Source organism: Rattus rattus, chromosome 4 (assembly GCF_011064425.1).
Source record: "Rattus rattus isolate New Zealand chromosome 4, Rrattus_CSIRO_v1, whole genome shotgun sequence".
In the NCBI taxonomy this organism is placed as follows: Eukaryota; Metazoa; Chordata; class Mammalia; order Rodentia; family Muridae; genus Rattus; species Rattus rattus.
The window spans coordinates 11648724-11658723 of record NC_046157.1 but is presented as its reverse complement, the minus strand read 5'-3'; positions in this window follow the sequence as shown (position 1 = coordinate 11658723).

The following is a 10000-nucleotide window of genomic DNA, read 5'->3' as shown; positions in this document are numbered from 1 at the left end:
TATCTATCTATCTATCTATCTATCTATCTATCTATCTATCTATCTATCTATCTATCTATTTCTATCTATCTATCTATTCATCTACCCCCACCCATCTGCCCATATCTATCTACCTACCTACCTACCTATCTGCCTGCCTATCTATCTATCTATCTATCTATCTATCTATCTATCTATCTATCTATAATACATCATGTAACTCAAAATTAGACTACTATGGAAGGTTATCTTCATCTCTCCGTAGGGTCAATACAGAGGAAAACAAAACAAAACAAAAAAGTCCAAGCAAACAAACAAAAACAAAAACAAAAACTAACTTACACACTGAACTGCAAGGGGCCATGGTCCAGAGACGCCTATGGCACCATCTCTGTGTTTAAAATAGAGCAAAGCCACAAACTCACGTGTTTTGATCACTGATTTGGATGTGCCCGTGTTGTTTGTCACAGCCATTAGGTAGCAAAACCACAGAGCCCTGGGTGAGAGGCCCTGCTACCCTGTACTTGGCCCTGAATGAACAGAGTGGTTATTTATTGATAAGGAGATTAATTGCGATCATTAACATTATCAAAGAAGAGAGACCAGGTGCAGGATAGATGGAGACGCCGATGAGCTTGATTGGGACCAAGATCTGAGGTGCTCGGAAGAAAATCATCAGAGTTTGCCCAATAAACGTGTACAGATATACCCTGTATCTAGTGCAGAGCAGAGAGACCAATGGATTTTCTTTGAAAAGACAATAAAGGATCTCAGGCTTCTATAGTAATCGATGCAAAATAAACCCTCAGCCTACCATAAATCTTTACATATAAACGAATCCTTTTATTGGGATGGTACCAAGACAGGGCTGCAGATCACTGTACGACCCTTGCCTACAATCCATCCTGATTCTGGAGAGAGGAGCTGAAGCTGCGCTGGCTGGCTTTCCCACTTTATTGTAGGGAGGCTTGCCCGAGGCTGAAGGAGGACCTTGATTCAGGAAGTCTGGATCTCAGACAGGCTCCTCACAGATTGATGCAGACACCTGCGAGGAGAGCCACCTTCCCAGCCAGGAGTGTAAACATCCATTACTCGGGGATAACCTTGAGATCTCCCTGCTCTGTGAAGCCCTCGCCAAAGCGAGCTTCCAGTCAGAACACATGGAAAAGGAGAGAACAACCTTTGCTTCTCACCTGAAAACCATCCAAACGTGCAAGTGACCCCGTATACAGAAATACTCTATTAAAACACAAAGGCAGATATTATAGAAAGTCACATTAAAGAAGGATTAATGAATGACTTTGAATACCTGTTTTAGTAACTGTATCTTAGACTACTGGAGATTTGGGGCGGGGCGGGGGGATAAAACTGAAGTCATTGAACCCTTGGTGTTAGTGAGTTCCATTAACCATTTTATTTTGGCTGGACATTTTCTACGAGAGCTTGCCTGGTGCCTGAGTTTTGAATGTCTTCTTCCTATAATAAAGATGGAGACCACATGCTTCTGTTCCGCCCCCCTGGGAGAAGTTAAGCTTAGTAGAAAAACACAAATAAAGGAAGCCATTTCTAGATGCTGTGAGACACTGATGCTTTGCGCACAAGGCCAGACCAAGTCAGACGTGCGTCTTAGCCCCTGGGACGAAGGAATACAAGCCTACACCCAATTCAGGAACCATAAAATCCCACAACTCTGAACCTCCCAGTAACGTCTTATACACTAGTAAGGCTGACTAAGCAGCACCAAATGGACTCAAAGGTTGTATATAAGCTAATTCACGTATGTGCATCTATGTAACAATAATAACTAAAGAGAAAGGAGCCATGAACTTGAGAGGGAACAGTGGGGGAGACCAGGAGAGTTAGAGGGAGGAGAGAGGAGAATGACATAAATACAGCATACGTAGATGAAAACTTAAAAAATGTGTGAACGCTTAAAAAACACCACCATCCAGAATAAATTCAACTGGTAGGGGTTTTCCGAACGCTGGACATTCACATCCTGTGTTGACTCTGAAGAAATGTGACACTGGCCATCACAGTCTGCAACCTTGGCTTCCAGGGACAACTTCTAAAACTACAGACTAGCCAGACTAGCGTGCCATGGCACATAACCTATTTTCTTTCCAGTCTGACCTTGGGAACTGACATTGGGAAAAGTAAAAGAACCCGGACAGAGTTCAGCCTCTGCCAGGACCCCCTCATCTCCTCTTGGCCCCTGCTGTTCCTGATCCATGGTTTCCTAGAGGGGTCGTCATATGCTTTCATTTCCAGACCTTTCTCTCTCTTTTTTTTTTACCCTTTGTCTTTTTCTCCTTGCCGGTGTGGAAGACTGCTTTGTTTCTGCTTCTCCTGTAGAGCCCATTGATCCTTACATTGGTTCTGGAACAGGATAACGTGACCTTCAGCAGTGAGACAAGCCGAAGCAAGTTGGTAAAGAGCAGAGAATATTGTCATTCTGTGTTCTAAGAATAATTCAAACAAGGCCATTCCTTAAGGCTGACAGGATGACAGGAGCTCCCCAGATTCTCTCCGCTTTGGATACCTTCACGGAATCCTTTCAGCGCCGCTTGCTAGAAGGCCAGAGATGGGGGAAGGGTGCCACCTAATGGTCAGAAGTGGGAAAGGCCTCACTCTTTGCTGCCGACTACGGTTCTTTAACTCTCAGATCACGTTGGAGAGAATTGTGTTTTTAAACGGCTTGAACACCTTCCAGTCACTGAAGCGAAGCCTGATTTTATGAATTCCCCAATCTTAGCACATCTCTGAATAGGGGTAGAAATAGCAGTGTGATGAATCTCTTCTCAGGTAAAATTTGAGGTGAAGGACAACCTTGTATTCTCCAGATAAAGGATTTAGAATTTCAAAGAGATGGGAGTACTAATTATGCATATTACGTTAAAATTAAAATTTACATAGCACCTGAGCAATAAATTCCACCCATATTTTGAGGCAGAGAACTAATTACTTCTCTTGCATTAAATCTTCCCTGGAAAAAGCCGTTCCTACATTGCAAACGCCAGTCTGCTTTCCATATTTAACAGCAACAATTGTGAGAGCAGCAGTTTATGGGTTATTTGCACTGAAATCACCTAATAGCTTTACATTTCATTTTAAAGAACATCTTCTCGAACCCCACTCAAGATCGGCTGAACCAAAATTTCTGGGTCTGGAACTCACGTGTAGACACTTGCGGTTGTCACCTCTGTGGACCCTCCTCCCTAGGGTGGATGCATGTCCCTCTGCATATGACGCAGAAATAAAATAGTGTAGCAGGAGATTGACCATTATCCTTGCATGTTTCATAGCCCAGCTTCCTATATACAGTAAGTACTTCCTCCCCAGGGATCCTCGGAGAAACCCTTCCCCTGAGTCCCTCACCCCCATCATCATATTGTCACACAAAAATTATATTCTCCTTTCCACGTTAGGTCATCAGATACAGCTCACCTGTGTCCTCATTGAGAAATGTGGGGAGGGTGGACTCGTATGCATCTCTTTGTGGACCCCCAATACAATTTTAGGGTCTCTTGTACATAGTACAGTTGACAGAGTTCACTCACAAACTCATGGATCTCGACTCTACAATCTTGTAGTTTGGAATTAATTAGCTTAGTAAAACCAGCCTTCGGGGGGAAAGCCACTAGAAAAACTAACTTCTCACCCAGCCTGAAAGAAGACCAACCACTTGAGGAAGAGAGTCGCCCCTTGATCCACAGTCCAAATGCCGTCGTTGCAGCTGCCCAGAACTAATAACAATCACACTGCGACTACTTGGCTCTCTGCAGTGCCCCAGGAATTCTGAGCAACAAAGGAGACAGCCTCCGCTCCACAGACTAGCAATTGTGTCATTAAACAAATTGCTCCATAACGTCAAAAGAGCCACTCTTTGTGACAGCCAAGTGATATAATTTGTCTTGAGTCCAGACACTGGAGGCATCTGTCTGGAATTTGTGAGTGTCATTTGATGTTGCGAGTTTCTCTATGGAAAAGTGAAACCACAGCCAGACAGCGGGGGGCAAGGCACAAAACGCTAGGTGACTCCTTAAAAAGTCATCACTTTTAGCTTTTAACATAAATGCACAGAAACTTCACTGCTTACCAGAAAAGAGAGAGAGAGAGAGAGAGAGAGAGAGAGAGAGAGAGAGAGAGAGAGAGAGGAGGGAGGGAGGAGGAGGAAGGAGGAAGGAAGGAAGGAAGGAAGGCAGGCAGGCAGGCAGAACAGGCAATCTTCTTGAACAGTAATTCCTAGTTAAACTGGTGACTCATTTAGCTTCATCTGACCGTTTCCAACACCGATGTCTCCTGGGACAGTTAAACAATGTTAGCTGTGTGTCGGCTCATGTGGTGGTATGGGGCTAGAGGGGTACAAGCATGGAGTAGACTTGTACGATTCAGTGATGGTGTCAACAAACACACTGTTGTTTATGTGCCTTGCAGCAGGCTGAGGCAGAGGAAAGAGCCCCGGGCAGCCATTGTAGAAGTCACCCCCTCCTTCCTATCCCGCCTTTATCATGTTCTCAGTGAAGTTCATTTGAGTGCATACTCCTGATGGAGGTTGTCTCGCGTGGCTGATCTCCTGTCAGTCTGGGTTGAGAAATGTCTGACTGAGCATACTGGCGTGGATTTATTTACTGAGGAGATAGGGAAGACCTGCCCTGGATGGTGGGGACCCAGTCCCAGAGGCTAAGAGTCCTGGCGGAAGAAACAGAGAGAGCAAGCTCTGTATAGGGAGGTGTTCTTGTTTCCTTTGACTGCTGTGGTGTTAGCTGGTGTCTTTCCCAGCTCCTCTGCCACCATGGAAAGAGCCCTGGGCAACTATGAGCCTACTGAAACTTTCCCGCCTTAAGCAGTTGATGTCAGGCACTTTGGTGTGGCACTGAGGGAAGTGACTTGACATTCACGTGTGACACCAGCTCTCGGATCCCTGGCAGCCACTCTGGGATGTTCCTTAAATGATTTCCTCTACCCCATCTAGCAATTTACACCGAGCCTCACGTGATCTTAGGCCAACTCTGAGGTCACTCTCCAAAACTCACCTCCTCCTGGCCTCACCAAGTCCGCAACACGTCCTCAATGTGACTGTGTCTCCTTAACTGCCCTTACAATGGCCGAGCATCATACATCGTGCCCTTCTGCAGGTAGCTCCCTACACGTTTGTCTTCCCAGTAACTGTTAATGATTATAAACCTATTGAAAGTGACCTGAAAATTTTAATTTAGAGCAATAAAAAAGTTTAAGAAAGAAAAGCCATCATTTTCTACAGCACTGCTAAGGTTTTATGGTTTTTTTCCCCTTATGTCCTAGGCACTTGCTGTACACAGTGGGAAGTATGGCACACTCAAATTTGGTTTGGCATTAAGAGGAAGCAAAGTGACATCAGCATCCCTTTCCCATCACTAGTGAACTAGAAAATGTCCTACACTGGCTACCTAACGTTAAGTTGTACTACTTGTGATTTTCCCATTCTTAAATATGTATTTGTTTGTTTGTCTGTTCATTTAGTTTACATATGTGAGCACACTGTCCCTGTCTCCAGACACACCAGAGCGGGGCATCGGATCCCATTACGGATGGTTGTGAGCCACCATGTGGTTGCTGGGAACCTGAACTCAGGACCTCAGGAAGAGCAGCCAGTGCTCTTAGCTGCTGAGTCATTGCTACAGTCCCATTTTTTCCATTTTTAAAGTTCAGTTTTACCAGTTGTGGTCAATTATAGTCAAAATTAATTTAGATTAGCTGCTCTGAAGTTTAGCTTTGCTGAAATGTGAGGTTTACTTATGTCTGTTCCCCAAAGCTGCGATTAATTTCCTGACATTAGTAACATCTCAAAAACTTCTATGTCTTTATTCCAAGGCAAACCCCTAGAAGGTAGCTCAGTCATCATGCCAATGACTTATTAAATGTTACCTGGTTTTGAATTCCATAATATTTTCACTGGCTTAATAATATCAGTGAGATTTGTCCCTGCTACTCTTTCAGGTGTGGCAGTGCTCATTCTATGGCACTGAGTTAAAATTGTCCCTGTGAGTATGTGGCTTGGTTGTAAAGCATTTGGAAGGCTACATTTTGATTCCCAGTACTGCCAACTAGTTTCGTATTTCCCTTCGATAAGCTAACATACTTTTATAACCGTTAGGAGTATTTATTTGTAAATTAAGAACATTTTTTTCATCACTCGAAGTTCTTATAGTAATACTTTCATTTGAAACTATTTGAATGTATTTTAGGGCCGATGTTATAATTCTGCACCTATTTTCTAACAAAATGAAGCTTACAGATATTATTCTGATATGACGGAGAGTTTTTTCAGTCTGTATAATGTTACTCGTATGCTTATGTTTCCAAGGATGACGGTTTGGTACTGAATAACCAAATGGTGTTGTCAGACTTTCTTCATACCCTGTCAGTGGAAATTTGAAAAACTTCTGGGATAATATTGGGATGCATAATCACTTGTGATTAGTTATTTTAACCTAGCCATATTGTGAGCATAAAGATATATCTTAATTAAGAGGCTCGTGCCACCCTGCTAACAAACTGAGGGACATTCCTTTATTCAACTCCTCTGCACTCTGAAAAGTGTTCCAACCAACCAGCTAGGAATCAGTGTTTACTTCCCTGTTCTTTATGACCACCACCAAATTTGTGCAGTACTAAGAAGTGTCTGAGTACAAAAGGAAGTACCGTTTATAAATTGAGCAGCAGATAGTCGCCATTCCATGTGGACAAAGAACACACAGATATTGAAGGCCCAAAGTGAAAATGACAAGCCTTCGAAATGTACATAAACATGGAAATGCTCAGTGAACTCTGGAGATACCAGCTCAAGAAATACAGTAAGACAATCCAACGCCATGACGAAGTCTGTCGCATTGCAAGTTACGTAATTCATTACAGAAATACATGTAAGAAAAAGATCACATGATCACCTCGGCTGGTGGAGAGAAGAATTTTAACGAAGTTCAACACTCTTTTCTGATGAAGGCTGTGAAGAAAAATGATTCAAAGGCCACGCAGGACAAGCCTATGATGACCTTTATCATAAACGAGGAAAGATCGGCATCATTTCCTCAAAAATCAGGAATGAGATGCAGATGCCCATTTTCTCAGGTCTTATACAACATCATGTCAGAGTCTTACCCACAGCCATGACAAGAGAAAAAATACAGAAAGCACAAGCAATCAAGGAGAAGTCAAATTATCTGTATGGGCAGTTGATAAGATCTTATATTTTAAAGACCCTAATGATTGCACCAGAAAAACCTAGACCTAATTAGACACTGCAAATGAAGTAACAGGAAATCAATGTACAGAATTTAATAGTTTTTCTACATACAATGGGCTTTCTGCCCAAGAGAAATAAAGGAAAATTCCATTCTCAATGGCTTAAAAATACACTTAGAAATGAGTCTAGGCAAGAAGATCTCTAAGCAAAAGCTGCAAGGCAGTACAGAAGAGAACTTAAAGGGCACCGGAAAACAGAAAGATTCTCCTGAGTACACACTCAGAGAGTGACCCAGCACACCACACAGATACACACATATCACAATAGCCAGAGAATGAAGCCAGCTTACATGTCCATCAACTAATGCTTGCATAAAGAAAATCTGGTGTGTATTCACAGTGGATTTTCATGCATAGGATATAAGTGAGATAACAGCTGTCTTAGTTACTTTTCTATTGCTGTAACTAAACACCAAGGCTGAGGCAACTTAGAAAGGAAAATATTTCATCGGATTTAGTTTCAGAGGGCTAGACTCCATGATGGCATAGTAAAGACCTGGCATCAGAAACAGTTGAAAATTTACATCTTACTTTGCAAATAGAATGCAGAGGGAGAACTCTGAGACCTCAAAGCCTGCCTCCAGTGACACGTCTCCTCCAACAAGGCCACACCTCCTAATACTGCTGTCTTAGTTAAGGCTTTACTGCTATAAACAGACACCACGACCAAAGCAAGTCTTCTAAAGGACAACATATATTTGGGGCTGGCTTGCAGGTTGAGAGGTTTACTCTATCATCATCAAGGTCAGAGCATGGCAGCATGAGGCAGGCACAGAGCAGACAACGCTCACAGTTCTACATCTTCATCTGAAGGCTGTTAGTGGAAGACTGACTCCCGGGCAGCTAGGATGAGGGTCTTAAAGCCCAAACCCACAGTGACACACCTACTCCAACAGGGCCACACCTTCTAATCGTGCCACTCCCTAGGCTGAGCATAGACAAACCATAACATCTTCCCAATAAGGAAATTAATATTCAGACAAATGAATCTACGGAGAAAGACCATTCTCATTTAGTTTGCAGAAACTGGAAATAATTATGCAAGATCAAATAAACAAGACCCAGAAATAGAAATAGCATATACTTTCTCATAATAACAGAACATGCGTTTAAAAGTATGGAGTGTGTGCGTGCATGCATGTGTGTGCATGTATGTGTGTATAATATTGGGGGGCATGAAGAGAAAAAGAGAATCATGACAGGTAAAGAAAAGATCTATGTAAGTGGAGAAAGAATATTGAGAGTTCAGACGATAAGAGCATTTGTTGCCAAGCATGATGACCTGAGTTGTACCTGGGGACTCCCATATCAGAATGAGAGGATAGACTCCAGCAAGCTCTCCTTTGCCAATGTCGTGATGCATGCTCACGTGTGTGTGTGCACACCACACACACACACACACACACACACGCATACACACATATACAAACACACACCACACACACACACATGCACACACACACACCACACATACACAAACACACACAACACACACAAATACACACCACACACACAAACATACACACAACACACACCATACACACACTACACATACACACACAACACACAAACACACACAACACACATAAACTCACCACACATATACCACACACACACACAAACACACCAGACACACACCAACCACACACACAACACACACCATACACACACACCACATACCACACACACACACACACACACACACACACACAAACACACACCATACATAACCACACACACAAACAAACACACCACACACACACATCACACATAAACACTACACACACACACATACCACACACCAACCACACACACACACCACACACAAGCACACACCACACATATACCACACACACACACAAACAAACACACACACACACACACACACATACACACAACCACACACACACAACACACATAAACACACACACACACACACACACACACACACACACACAAACACACACCACACATATACCACACACACACACACACACACACACACACACACACACACACACACACACACACACACACACACACACACACTCAATGGGGTACTATCAGCTGGAAAGTGAGAAACAGCCCTATAGGCAGATGGGGGATCAGGGCATGGCAGTGGGGATGGTCCAATGAGAACTAAATATCATTACTTTGTATGGTAACCTAAAATTGTATTTAACAATTTTCTTGTACCTTACTTAAAAACAGGAACATCAACACGGAGTGTATTCTAGCTTAGGAGCTCAAACAAGCTTAAGTTCAGTTCAGCGTTACCCAAATAAAATCAAGAGGCAATGTCCCCAAATATGCTAACAGTTCAGTGTCTTGGATTTCATCACTCCAATCCAGCTCTGGCCATAACCTCCTATCAGTTTGTGTTTAGCTACACCAAGCCACATCTACAGCAACAGTGAATCTCTGTGCCCCGTTTGCAGGCTTTTAAATCTCTCTGTGCTTCATTTCTACAGTACCGGCGTCCCTGCTATTCGCACTGCATAACAGCCAAGAGGAAACTGGTTTTGAAGAACACGAAGTTCCATGATCCCGTCCCATATCCAGGAAGAGCAATTCCTCCGTCAGTCTGTGACTCTTGTCCCAGCCTGGTGACCACATTGCCTGCCGTGCGTGGATAACCGAATGTGGCTGCTGTACGCCCCAGGCTCACACCCCCGTCCTCTGCACGAGCATCTCCTCCCATCCTTGTTCTGTGCGTCCGCCGGTGCTCAGGTTCTGC